We start from the raw sequence: 11,493 nt of genomic DNA, 5'->3' as shown, positions 1-11,493 counted from the left end.
CATGGGGTTCGTGTGAAGTCTGAAAAGGAGGAGGAAGATGCCGTTTTTATAGGCTGCAGCCTACATAAAACGAGAGCAGCGTTTTTATTGGTTGTTTTGCAGTGCTTGTGAGAACTGAAAAAACAGGACATATGATTCCTATAATAAATATTAGAATAGTTAATTCCTTAGAATACACAACATTTGAAGGCATATGGGTGTTCTGTATTTCTTTCTAAACATCATTTTTGCAAATGTAAAGAAAATGTAATGTCTGAAAGGTATTCTCATCTAATTTCATTTTAATATTAATATTGTGGCTGGCTTTGCAAAGTTGTGTCAAATACTAATTCTATACTAAACAAAAATATAAACGCAACATGCAACAATTTCAAAGATTTTACTCAGTTACAGTTCATAAGGAAATCATCTATGGATTTCACATGACTGGGAATAGAGACATGCATCTGTTGGTCACAGATACCTTCAATAAAGGTAAATCAAATCAAATCTTATTTGTCACATGCGCGGAATACAACAGGTGTAGTAGACCTTACTGTGAAATGCTTACTTACAAGCCCTTAACCAACAATGCAGTTTTAAGAAAATCCCTAAAAAAATAAGAGATAAGAATAACAAATAATTAAAGAGCAGCAGTATATAACAATAGCTGGGCTATGACAGAGCCTGTACAGAGTCAATGTGTCAATGTTTGAGGGGAACCGGTGTCAAGGTAATTGAGGTAATTATGTACATGTAGGTAGAGTTTGCCGTGCGGTAGCAGAGAGAACAGTCTATGACTAGGGTGGCTGGAGTCTTTGACAATTTTTAGGGCCTTCCTCTGACGTCGCCTGGTATAGAGGTCTTAGATGGCAGGAAGCTTGGCCCCAGTGACGTACCGGGCCGTACGCACTACCCTCTGTAGTGCCTTGCGGTTGGAGGCCGAGCAGTTGCCGATACCAGGCAGTGATGCAAACCGTCAGGATGCTCTCAATGGTGCAGCTGTAAAACCTTTTGAGGATCTGACGACCCATGCCAAATCTTTTCAGTCTCCAGAGGGGGAATAGGTTTTGTTGTGCCCTCTTCACGACTGTCTTGGTGTGCTTGGACCATGTTAGTTTGTTGTTGATGTGGACACCAAGGAACTTGAAGCTCTCAACCTGCTCCACTACAGACCCGTCGATGAGAATGGGGGCGTGCTCGGTCCTACTTTTCCTGTAGTGCACAATCATCTCCTTTGTCTTGATCACATTGAGGGAGAGGTTGTTGTCCTTGCACCACACAGTCAGGTCTCTGACCTCCTCCCTATAGGCTGTCTCATCGTTGTTGGTGATCAGGCCTAACACTGTTATGTCATCAGCAAACTTAATGATGGTGTTGGAGTCGTGCCTGGCCGTGCAGTCATGACTGAACAGGGAGTACAGGAGGGGACTGAGTACGCACTCCTGAGGGGCCCCCGTGTTGAGGATCAGCGTGGCGGATGTGTTGTTACCTACCCTTACCACCTTGGGGCGGCCCATCAGGAAGTCCAGGATCCAGTTGCAGAGGGAGGTGTTTAGTCCCAGGGTCCTTAGCTTAGTGATGAGCTTTGAGCGGCACTATGGTTGTTTGAACGCTGAGCTGTAGTCAATGAATGGCATTCTCACATAGGTGTTCCTTTTGTCCAGGTGGGAAAGGGCAGTGTGGAGTGCAATAGAGATTGCATCATCTGTGGATCTGTTGGTACGGTATGCAAATTGGAGTGGGTCTAGGGTTTCTGTGATAATGGTGTTGATGTGAGCCATGACCAGCCTTTCAAAGCATTTCATGGTTACAGACGTGAGTGCTACGGGTCGGTAGTCATTTAGGCAGATTACCTTAGTGTTCCTGGGCACAGGGACTATGGTGGTCTGCTTGAAACATGTTGCTATTACAGACTCAGACAGGGAGAGGTTGAAAATGTCAGTGAAGACACTTGCCAGTTGGTCAGCGCAAGCTCAGAGTACATGTCCTTGTAATCCGTCTGGTCCTGTGAATGTTGACCTGTTTAAAGGTCTTACTCATATCGGCTGCGGAGAGCGTGATCACACAGTCGTCTGGAACAGCTGATGCTCTCATGCATGTTTCAGTGTTACTTGCCTCAAAGCGYGCATAGAAGTCATTTAACTTGTCTGGTCAGCTCGTGTCATTTGGCAGCTCTCGGCTGTGCTTCCCTTTGTTGTCTGTAATAGTTTGCAAGCCCTGCCACATCCGACGAGCATCGGCGCTGGTGTAATACGATTCGATCTTGTCCTGTATTGACGCTTTGCCTGTTTGATGGTTTGTCGGAGGGCATAGTGGGATTTCTTATAAGCTTCTGGGTTAGAGTCCCGCTCCTTGAAAGCGGCAGCTCTACCCTTTAGCTCAGTGCAAATGTTGCCTGTAATCCATGGCCTCTGGTTGGGGTATGTACGTACAGTCACTGTGGGGACGACATCCTCAATGCACTTGTTGATAAAGCCAGTGACTGATGTGGTGTACTCCTCAATGCCATCGGAAGAATCCCGGAACATATTCCAGTCTGCTAGCAAAACAGTCCTGTAGTTTAGCATCTGCTTCATCTGGCCACTTTTTTATAGACCGAGTCACTGGTGCTTCCTGTGGTAGGGGCGTGGATCAGAAAACCAGTCAGTATCTGGTATGACCACCATTTGCCTCTTGCAGCATGACATTTCCTTTGCATAGAGTTGATCAGGCTGTTGATTGTGACCTGTGGAATGTTGTGCCACTCCTCTTCAATGGCTGTGCGAAGTTGCTGGATATTGGCAGGAACTGGAACTTGCTGTGGTACACGTCGATCCACAGCATCCCAAACATGCTAAATGTGTGACATGCCTTGTGGGTATGRAGGCCATGGAAGAACTGGGACATTTTCAGCTTCCAGGATTTCTGTACAGATCCTTACGACATGGGACCCTGCATTATCATGCTGAAACATGAGCTGATGGAGGCGGGTGAATGGCACGACAATGGGCCTCAGGATCTCGTCACAGTATCTCTGTGCATTCAAATTGCCATCGATAAAATGCAATTGTGGTCGTTGTCCATAGCTTATCCCTGGCCATACCATAACTCCACTGCCACCATGGGGCACACTGTTTACAACGTTAACATCATCAAAATGCTCGCCCACTCGACGCCATACACGTGGTCTGTCCAATTTCTCTAAAACGACGTTGGAGGTAGCTAACGGTAGAGAAATTAACATTCAATCATCTGGCAATAGCTCTGGTGGAAGTTCCTGCAGTCAGCATGCTCCTTCAACTTGAGTCATCCGTGGCATTGTGTTGTGTGACAAAACTGCACAATTTAGGGTGGCCTTTTATTGTCCCCAGCACAACGTGCACCTGTGTAATGATCATGCTGTTTAATCAGTTTCTTGATATGCCATACCTGTCAGGTGGATAGATTATCTTGGCAAAGGAGACATGCTCACTAACAGGGATGTAAACACTTTTGTGGACTTCATTTGAYAGAAATAAGCTTTTTGTYTGTATGGAACATTTCTGGGATCTTGTATTTCAGCTCATGAAACTTGGGCCCAACGCTTTTTGTTCAGTGTAGATTAATTTGTGTTCTTCACATAAGGTGACACAAGTGCCTGGTAAATTACAGTATTTTCTATACTTAGTGACATTGTGGACATTGATGTACAGAAACCTTGGCTTATGGACCAGCTTCAGACTGGAACTCAGGAGGACCATTGCWGCTTTCATCTATGTACTACTGAGTGCACAGAGACAGGTAGACTTTTTTCAAAAGAGTAAAAAACATGGGGGCTAGAGTGGACTGCTTTGACCTGACATGGTGACCAGTGGTCTAGTGCAATTTTTTTAGGTACCGGAGCGAATCTTGTATTTTTTTTATGTCATCATTTCTCAATTAACCGACATGTAGCCTACTGTATAATTTCATTTTAGAATATACATACAATGCATCATCCTAATTGCAGATTGCCTATGCTTACACATAGTGGCTCAAATAGGCCTAATTTGGTGTTTTTATAAAATCTGAAAACACCAAATTAGGCCTACCTTATTATAAATTAGGCCAGTGGTAGGCAACTAGATTCAGCTGGGGGACGGATGGTCGGGTCGGAACATAATGATAATAACTTGTACACTGCAAATTGTATTTGAAAATAATAATTTCATAACTTGATTACATTGAGATACAATCACATTTGTCTCTTTTGTTATTTGTGGGAATACTTTGGAAACGACACTACACAGCACTACACCACTGATGGTGACCGACATGAAACAACTTAAGAGCAAAATATATAAAATTGTCATATCGTTGACAGAACCGCAAGCAGCAATGAAAAGTACAATTTTGACAGATGACTCTGAGTACACTCTAAAAAATGTGTTTGGATGACCCAACTGCTGGGTTGCAGGCATTGGGCAACTTGGTGGGGTTGTTTTCTTGAGAAAATAGCAAAGTTGGGTTGGTGATGCTGTGTTATTATTGAGATAGGATCCAGCGGGTCAGATCAGAAGGTAGGCATAGCTTAGTAGGGGCGTTGCGTTCAGATATTGTTATTTTTGGCTACCTGTGAGAGTAAATGTCATTCCTGTTCCTCTGTTCTGTTGTATTGTTAGCACATGAAAAATTGTTAGCACTAACTTCTGTCCCTCTACTTCTCTCTCGCTACCCCCTCCCCCCCTTCCTATCGCATAACTTCAAAGAAAATTTCATTTCAGACAGTTTTGAAGCTTTTATGAGGCTTACAGAAGTGTATATGTTCCAATGTTGGGATAGTTACCACTTTATTACAATATGTAATAAATAATCTAAATATTATTAATATTATATTATAATATGTAATATGCAAAAATATATAAGGAACATTTATAATTGCAGTGTACTATCTTAACATCTGATACAATACAACAGAACAGATTAACAGGAATTACATTTACTCTCATGGGTGGCCCAAAATAACTGTCTGAAAGCCATGCCTCCTGAAAATAACCTAAGGATTACGTTATAAAATACCCAGCTGCTGAGTCAACCCAGCATGAAAGTGAATATAACACAACTGATGGTTAAATTAACCCATGTTTGGGTAATCTGAACAACCCAGCCAGTTGAGTTATTCACACAACCCAACTGTCTGGGTAAAAATAACCCAGCTTGTGCTCTGTCCAGTATTTACGCTGCGCTTACGCTGCGCTGTTTCTAAACCAGATTTTTTTTGAGTGTAGGCTACGTGGGAATGCTGTCAGGAGGCTGAAGCGGCCTAAATGACAGTCCATCTGTGAACGCCCACAGAACATGTGTTCCTTACACATTAAGGTTTCAAAAAACAATAATTAACACTTAACATACTCAAATATTGTCACAAGGGTTTACAATTCTCAAGAAAATAGATATGAACATTCAATCTTTCATCTCAAAAGGCCTCTATTTGTCTCCTTTCTGCATCACCAGCAAGTTCACTTTACCCCTTTTGAAATAAAATTAATCTTTGATAATACTGTAATGTATTTGATAATAAATATGAATTGAACAATTAATCTGTCTCTTGAAAATGTCTCTTGAAAATGTATCTGCTGACACCTACTGGACAAAAAGTATGAACTTCGGGGACTAGGGCTGCATCTGACAAGGCTTTGCACTGGGTCCACTAAAGCACAGCAACATAAGCCTTTCACTATATAAACACAACCCATGAAAATATCCCACAAACTCGTCATAAACAGTCGTAAACAGCTCGGTGTGTAGTTTGTAGGTCAACTTCAAATAATGATTTATGACTGTCTGTGGTTGAGGGCTATAATACTGTCAATGAACAAAAACCTAGCTAGTGAAGTCGACAGTGCTGCTTACCTTCATGCTCAGATTCTATCCCAAATAATAACGATAGAGGACAGTATTTCCTTTTTCAATCCTGCTCTGACAGTGGTAGTTTAGCGAGATCGTGAAATAGGACTCAAATTGTACAAAATTCAAGTCAGGTATTTTTTTTGCCAACTATTTTTGCATATTATATGTTTAACTTTATAACCTGACAGTTGTAGTATGCTATTTGTGAATGTGAATATTATTTTATTATAACTAATAGCTAGGTCTTCATATTTAATTTGTGTGAGCCATTATAATCAGGTCCAAAAGATGGTGCAATTTTGATAGTTCAGATTTTCCTTAGATTGCTACTTATACAATAACATGCTACTTACACGTAACACATTTATTACTGAAATCATGGTTTCATTRCTGATGCAAATGCTTGCTGGCTTGACAAGTTCACAAGGTCATACAAACAGAGTTGTCCATTTGTTATCCTGTGGTTCTCTTACCCAGTCATCAGATTATATGTGCTCAGCCAACATGAAAAATAGCCTTTGACAAGCTACGTGTCAGAATAGCCACCATGTTTATCATGTAGATGCTGATTTATACCACAGTCAGCAACATGCTTGACAATAAAACAATCCTCTAATAATGCTCAGTGTAAACAGYCATTTTCCAATAGTGAATTAATGTAAATCCACAGTTTGAATTGAATGTTCTTTATAGTGACCTGGCCAGTTTGATGTACCCGATTAGGTTGATGGATTAAGATGGAGATGCTGATGGACAGGTATAATCAGGAGGTTGACACCAGATTGCTCTGACTAGGATCAGGACGTCACCAGTCACCACTGTCCATCTAATTTTAAAGTCTTATTTTTGACATCCCCCACTCTTTCCCCCCTTGTCATTCTGCTCTTTCTTACTCATTCCTTCCATCTGTGCACTGTCCCTCTGAAACGACATCATTGACTCACTATTACCTCAGTCAGGACTACTGCTTGGTGTGTAAAACACTGCCCAGAAACAATGACTGTATTCCCACTCCACCACTGAAAAGGATGCTGTCAGCAGTAGCTTGAACGTGAAAAATGTTAAAGGGATACTTAGGAATTTTGGAAATAAAGCCCTTTATCTACTTTCCCAGAGTCAGATGAACTTGTGGATACAATTGTTATGTTATGTGCATTTTGAAGGAAGTTGCTAACTAGCGCAATGACTTGAAGACTATGGGTATCTGCTAGCATGCTAGTAGATACCCATAYACTTTCAGTCATTGTGCTAATGCTAGTTAGCATTGGCTCAAGAAACTACCTCTAACTTCCTTCGTACTGGACACAGAGGCAATAAAATGGTATCCACGAGTTCAGCTGACTCTGGGGAAGTAGATAAAGGGCCTCATTGCAGAGATCCCAAAGTATCCCTTTAAGGCTTTTATCTCGGTCAAGGATATCTCTCTCTCTTCCCTCTATCTTTATATCTCTTTATTCCCCTCTATCTTTGTATCTCTTTCTCCCCCTCTATATTTTTCCTCTATCTCTCTCTTTATTATTTTTGTTCTGCATCTCAATAGTCAAAGTGCGTTCCTCAACTTCCTCCAGAGGCTCCCATATGCACTGATCTGAATAAACAATATAACAGGTCAAAGGTATAGGGAAGACCAGGCATTTCCTTTGTATATAAATGTCTCTGATTTAACATATTATCAAAGATTKTTTTCAATTTGTGATACATTTGCACTCATATGTCAAAAAAAGAAAAGAAAACAAGAACTGGTTTACTATTGGAAACGCCCATCAACGCAACCACGCCAAACCTTTAGCCAACGGCAATGCTCATTGGTCGAGACTCCGTAAACCGGGGAAATTTTGAAATGAGCAGTGTGAAAGTGCATTTCTTAGCAAAGGCACAGTTAGTTAGCTAACTCGTCTGTCATTTTAGTGCTGAATTTTATTGTACATTCGAACCCCTGCTGTGGCCTAGTTTGAAAGTTGTACATTGGCTGAAGAAGACGGTTGTTCATCTATGACGGAGCCTCAGTTTGAAGCAYGAGAAACGGCGGCGGATAGAATGATGTCGACAGCAGATTCAATTACTTCAAGTGAAAGTGGACAGAACAAGACAGGCAAAGTGGATTTGGAGTCAAATGTCGAATTAGAAGAGGACGCCAGAGATTTTAATTTGCGACAAGAAGATGTTGTCAGACAAGGTTTTGTTTAGTAACTATTGTTGCACATCTCAACCGTGCAGCTAGCCTAYCTAATAATGTTGGCAAGCTAACGTTCACGTTTGTCAATTTACTTAGCTAACGTTAGTTATCTAATGTTACTGTAACTAGCTAAACATGCAATGCAACCAACTGTTGACTCATAACAGCAAATAAGGCTAGGTATATCTAATTTCATCTCTATTTGCTGTATTTCAAAGAACTGTTAGAGAGAGAAAATGTATCAGTATCTATCCATGGAATATTTCGTTTCCCCTTGATCAATACCCTCTGCTAGGCCATGCCTGATCAGCAATAGATCATGAAGGATAGGGCATAAGGGAAGGAAACCACGTTACACTATTCATCCAAATAGTAAATGATATATCAATCTAACTTTTACTTTCTAACACAGGACTTTTTCAGAATGAGGAGGATGARGGTGACAGCGGCACAGACTACTTCAACCCTGATATCGCTGGTACTCAGTTGCAACGTGATGAATGCGMAGGAGATACATCCCTTCCTGACACTTTTCAGACAAATGAACTGCTTTATTACGAGAGATTCAAAGCCTATCAAGACTACATGCTAGGTATGTAACCTTACACGGTCTTGCATCAATTCAGTTGTCAGGTTTACTGGCTAAAGAGGATGAAAGATGATTACTACAACCGTATTGATCGATCTTCAAGGGCTCCCAGTGAAGAATCTAAACAAAGCTGACTTGAGGTGTTGTCTCAGATGCTGTCTATGCTGTTTTGCACAGGTGATTGTAAAACATCAGAGGTGAAGGCCTTCACAGCTGACTACCTGGAGAAGGTTCTGGAGCCTTGTGACTGGCAGGCACAGTGGTGCACAGACGTGTTTGATGTGCTAGTGGAGGTAAGTCACTTCGACCTGAAAGATTTCCCAGCAAGAGACTTGTCTAAAGGAGCTGTACACTGCATGAATGAATTGGACCAGTTGCACTCTGGATGCAGTTTTATAGGGAATCTGAATCCAGAGGTCTGGTTAAACAGTGAAACAGCTTTTTTCCCCAATGTTATACAGATGGTTGGATCTGATCAGTGGAGCAGAAGTAGTCAAACAGGGTAGCCTAACCATTTACCCTTGAAAGATTGTCATATGAAGGTTACAACCTCATACTTGTGCACCTTTCCTCAGGTGGTGGATGTGAACTATAAGGAGCTGAAAGCCAAGGTGAAGCTGGTGGTGCCCTTGCAGTGTGAGACGAGAGGCTGCGAGCTCACAGAGGCGGCCATGAATACCCTCTTAGAGGCCACGCTGCACAAAGTGCCTCTGCAGGAGCTCCATGTGGTGTTTGATGAGTCTGGGGACTTTGACCAGACTGCACTGGCACTTGAGCACCTCCGGTAAGTCCCTGTTGTTAATAAAACCGCTGAGGTTTTTATTCAAAGGGCTGTTAAAGCCACATTTATTCTTTTCATGTCAGATTAGAAAGCACCAGAAAAAGTTCCCAGGGCGATTCCCCCCCCCCCCCCCCGCCATAACAATTATTGAAACAGGCCTCTTGTTGTAGGACTTTGCATGGGGAGGAACTGCCATTCATTTTTGCTGTGCCTGACTAACATCTCTTACTGTGTGTGTGAAAATGTATCCCTCTTGTCTTTTTGTCCGCTTGATAGAACTTTAGAATAACTTCTTTTTTGGAGTGGTTAAAAGCTGCATTATGTAAACTTTTTTACAAAAGCACTCAGAATAATGTCAATGGACATGACATGTCACTTCACCCCTACCTGCATGTACATATTACCTCAACTAACCTGTACCTCCGCTAGAGATGAAACGGTATGAACATTTTATATCACGGTTATAGTGACCACGGTTATCAGTATTATCGTGGTATTGTTAAAATGTGCTGGAAATGTTCATAAAGTACTGATACACACACTGAAATCATTTCACCAAATTTTATATTGAAAACCAACAAATAGAATTAGCAGCACTAAGCACTTTTTGTGTGCATAAACATTAAAATAATAACATTAACGATGGCGCCATGAGGTAAAAGTTTCCCGAGTGTAGGTTTAAATGAACACAACCTTAAGCAATCAAATYAACAAAATAATAAGTAAAATTAGCAGCATTCACTTTGTAGTGAGGCACAGCAACCTTCATCAGCCTCAGAAAGCCAGGCCTCTCAATTTAATGAAAGGGCTGCAGTGAGGTCTTGAGCATATTTTTGATGTGGGTGCATAAGCAGCCTGCCTTTTTTAAATGCTTGCTCGAGTGTGTCACAACTGTAGATGAGGAGGGACCAGTAGCATCACTGGGTTTGCCTGCTGCACGCTCACTCCGTAAACAAGAATAGAAAATGTATTATTAATATTGGTGTTACATTATAATTATTATTGTTCACACACACAGTCTATCTTCTGTGTTGCATTTGAGAATATGCAATGACCCCATGCACAATTTACATGAATACAAATTAGTCTTAAGAAGACAGTGATAATTGCGATGAGCCCAACAATTGACATAAATACAGGATTCTTGTACATTTACATTTTTACATTTAAGTCATTTAGCAGACGCTCTTATCCAGAGCGACTTACAAGTTGGTGCATTCACCTTATGATATCCAGTGGAACAACCACTTTACAATAGTGCATCTAACTCTTTTAAAGGGGGGGGCACGGGGGGGGGGAGTTTGAAGGATTACTTTATCCTATCCTAGGTATTCCTTAAGAGGTGGGGTTCTAGGTGTTTCCGGAAGTGGTGATTGACTCCGCTGACCTGGCGTCGTGGGGAGTTTGTTCCACCATTGGGTGCCAGAGCAGCGAACAGTTTACTGCTGAGCGGAGCTGTACTTCCTCAGAGGTAGGGAGCGAGAGCCAGTGGAGGGTGAACGTCAGCGTGCCCTTGTTTGGTGTAGGGCCTGATCAGAGCCTGAAGGTACGGAGGTGCCGTTCCCCTCACAGCTCCGTAGGCAAGCTGTGAGGGGTATAGGAGTCTATAGTGTTTCTCCTGTATGACAAACTTTTAACAAAGCCACGCAGTTGATGTCAATGAACAAATATTGTTTGGTGACTAAACTACATCAAATTGATTTTTAACCTTCACTTCAGCTGAGTCACAAAGTGCTGTACAGAAACCCAGCCTAAAACCCCAAACAGCAAGCAATGCATGTGTAGAAGCACAGTGGCTAGGAAAAACTCCCTAGAAAGTCCAGAACCTAGGAAGTCCTTCTGGCTGTACATAACTTGTGTATTAAAAACCTGGGGTTAAGGTAGTAACTGAGATGTGAGATGCTGACAAGTTAACCAAGTCGATACGCATACAACCCAGCAGGCAGACAGAAATCCCAAATGGCGTATAGCTAGTTTTATACACAGTAGATATACTTGGTACAGGGAGAAATTGAACAATACGATAAAAGCTTCAGTCGTGAAGAACCTCCGAATGACTAGGTTGCTGATGTGAAGCAATGCTATGTTGACCAAAAGTAATATTAAACAGACCCATCC

The 11,493-nt window shown here is 41.8% G+C and overlaps 1 pseudogene; it reads left to right on the top strand.

The window, feature by feature from the left end:
* The first annotated feature begins 7,641 nt into the window (after positions 1 to 7,641).
* Positions 7,642 to 11,493, top strand: part of LOC111974659 (SHC SH2 domain-binding protein 1-like) — a 21,883-nt pseudogene continuing 18,031 nt past the window's right edge.

This window comes from Salvelinus sp. IW2-2015, linkage group LG15, assembly GCF_002910315.2.
Source record: "Salvelinus sp. IW2-2015 linkage group LG15, ASM291031v2, whole genome shotgun sequence".
Lineage (NCBI taxonomy): Eukaryota > Metazoa > Chordata > Actinopteri > Salmoniformes > Salmonidae > Salvelinus > Salvelinus sp. IW2-2015.
This window is presented reverse-complemented; position numbering and strand designations above follow the sequence as displayed.